Source organism: Galeopterus variegatus, unplaced genomic scaffold, assembly GCF_000696425.1.
Source record: "Galeopterus variegatus unplaced genomic scaffold, G_variegatus-3.0.2 Scaffold4901, whole genome shotgun sequence".
In the NCBI taxonomy this organism is placed as follows: domain Eukaryota; kingdom Metazoa; phylum Chordata; class Mammalia; order Dermoptera; family Cynocephalidae; genus Galeopterus; species Galeopterus variegatus.
This window is the reverse complement of record NW_007731012.1, coordinates 45,148-48,382: the sequence shown is the minus strand read 5'-3', so window position 1 is coordinate 48,382 and position 3,235 is coordinate 45,148. Positions and strand designations below refer to the sequence as shown.

The window sequence follows — 3,235 nt, the reverse complement described above, 5'->3', positions numbered from 1 at the left end:
CAGCCTAGTGACCACGACTGGGAAAAGATCGAGTCCAACCAGTTGCCTGCCTGAAGCTCTCATGCAATTGAAAACTTACATCCATTATGTTTCCACTGTGGGTAAGTGCACAGTAGAGGGCTACATCTCATGAATCCACAACAGTTGTTGTTTAGCAGCATGTTAGGGAGAAGCAGGACGTGGTGCTGATCTTATAGCCATGACAGCAGCATTTATTCTGCTCTCCTCACCCACTTGTTCTTTGTAGATGTAAAGGCACCTGCTTTAAAGCATCTTTTTGTTCTTTCAGCACGTCAATAGTATTTTGCAAAGTTCTCTCCACTCAGTTAATAGCCTGGCATATCTGGGAGCTAATGGTCTTTTCCACAGTTTTTTAGCTATCATAACCTTTTTCACAATTTCCATTCCAAAGTTATTGCTGGGAGGTTGCATTTTGTAGCACTAGTGCAGCCTAACCACGTAATGGGCATTTACCTGCTGATGTGACCCCATGATGCGGCAGTAATGTGTCAGAATTTGCCACTTCTTCAGCTGCATCTTTGGAATGCTGTGATGTGTGCTGATTTTTATTATTTCACACCATATGCATAAATTGATATATCATGAACATTTTATACTGCACTATTTCACCTTTACAAGATTCAATTTCACATAAAACATGACTACATTATAAAGACTTTTGAGTACAATAAAACTGACTTCAAACCTTGCTTCTACCTCTGTGTCACTTAACAAGTCACTTCACTCTTAGAGCATCAATGTTCCATCGTGCAGAATGGAAAGACTAAGCCCTACTGCACTGGACCATTATGGGGGGGTGGGAGGCTCTCTGGAAAAGGTGACAACAGGAGCAAAAGCCTAAGGACCTGGAAGTAATTGGCTGTGGCAGGAGCAGGGATGGCAAATGAGGAGGAAAGGAGTCTGCAAAGGGAGGAGGAGCCAGATAATGTGAACCTTGAAGGCCACACTAAGGAAAGCCATGGAAGGTTTAAATAGGTTCAATAAGGATAGAGTTGTAGGAATGCAGTCTCCACGAAGACTCACTCACCAGGGGAGGGTAGCTGTCTTAACTCCCTCACATCCTCAGTCGTCCTCAGTATCATAAGTCTCTTCCTGGGTGCTGGGACACGTCCTGACTCTAAGCAAGGGCCCAAGGATGTTCGTAGACCTTACCGCAGCCACCTCTGCCCAGAGGATTCTGGGAGGCTTTGGGGGAATAGAAATAGACACTGGGATGAGTCAGAAGACCAGGTTTGAGGCCACACTTTCCTAGACTCCGGCCATGAGATTTTGGGCACGTTACCCTTCTTCTCTGAGCCCCAAGTTGATCCTCTGTGAAATGAAGACAATTGTATCTGTCTGGCAAGATGCCTGCAAACATAAAATGATACAATGTGTATATCATAAACTGCACAATTATTGGCTCAGGAAAGATCTCAACAAACAGTCTGCATTTGTTTTTCACACTGAAGAAGAAAAAACATCAAGACTTAAAGAGATCTAAAGATGATCCTATCCAGCCTTGCTGTAGAGATGAGAATACCGTAGGATAGGACTTGAAGACAGAGTGGGAACTGGCATCTGGGATTCCAGACTTCCCATCTCGTACTCACTACTATCCTTTCTCTGGCTGTGCTGCTCTCTGCAGCCATCACACTTGTCCCTGCATCCACCTTTATTTTCTCTGCTCTCCTTTTTTGGAAATGTTCTTAACTCATCTATCCAACTTCTGTCCAACTCCTGCCTACTCTTTAGACCAGCTCAAGGATGTCTTCTCCAGTCATCCCAAGGCTAATGAGATCTTACTCCTGTGAATCTTTGGCATCTATGTATGTATCACGACACAGAGGAAAAAGCATGGACTTCGGAGCCCAACAGACATGGGTCCACATCTCTGCTTAGTAACTATTTTGTTTTGTGACTAGGAGCAAAGGTCTATATCTCTCTGGCTCCAGTCTTCTCATCTGTAGAATGGGGATAACAATATCTACATCACAGGACATTATGAGATTACATGAAATAACATGGACTTCTGGGGGTATGTCTTAGTCTGTTTGTGCTGCTATAACAAAATATCAAAGATTGGGTTATTTATAAAAACCAGAAATTTATTTCTTACAGCTTTGGAGGCTGGGAAGTCCAAGATCAAGGTGCCAAATCATTTGGTATCTAGTGAGGACCTTTTTGCTGCATCCTCATGTGGCAGAAGGGACAAATGCTGTGTCTTTACATGGTGGAAGAGCAGAAGGGAAAAAATGGCCAAGCTACTTCCCTTCAACCCTTTAATAAGGGCATTAATCCCACTTGTAAGGGAAGAGACCTCAAGACCTAATCACCTCCAAAAAGACCCCATCTTTTAATACTGTCACCTTGGAGCTTAAGTTCTAATACATAAATTTTGATACATTCATGTCATAGCGAAGTACATTGATGATAGTGCATAATGCATAGATGATTTTTTAAAAATTTTTTAAAAAAAATTTTAGTTTTACAATTTTTAAAATTTATTTTTATTTATTCTTGTCAGCAATTTATAAAGGCTTTCCATTTATAAATAAAATTTTCCTTTTAAAGTAAATGTATTAACCTTTTAAAAAGCAAATTGGCTTGTGAAAAATTTCCCATGGACAGCTTTAAAATTTTCTTTTTGCAATTCTGTCGAATTAACTTTATATATTTTGAGACCATGTTATTATGCACATACAAGTTTAGAGTTGTTGGAACTCCCAGATGAAACAAACCCTTTTTATAATTGGGAAGTAAATCAAGCCCTCTTTTAATAAGACAAAAAAAATTAAGTTGACTCAAAAATATGTATTAAGAAATAATAGTAGAGGCAATATGCTAGTGACTGAAATTTGAAGAATCTTGAGGGGATGGTGTATGGATAGCACCAGCCCTGGTACTGGCAGCAACGACAAACATCATGGCTTCCACCATTGTTATTCCTCTCACCAGTAGGATTGTCTCCACAAGGAACGACTCAGCTGGCCCCACTGGCTCCCTCAGAAAGGTTTTCTGGAAACTCTAAAGGGAAAGAATTTTATCATAAGAAAGTAAAAGAGGCGGCTTCTGAATATTAGTTGAAGGGATAACAAATAACAAGAGATACAGTCTAGACAGATGGTCACTATATAGTCGGGATCCCTCCGCTGGCCCAGATTCCTTCTCTCTAAACTGGTGGTGCTCTTGCATGCACACACACATGCACACACACACACACACACACACACAC

At 41.0% G+C, this 3,235-nt stretch overlaps 1 protein-coding gene across 1 annotated transcript in view; it reads left to right on the top strand.

Moving 5' to 3' along the window:
• The window catches only part of OC90 (otoconin 90), a 43,763-nt gene that overhangs the window by 7,352 nt on the left and 33,176 nt on the right, over positions 1 to 3,235 (top strand). The window lies entirely within an intron of this gene.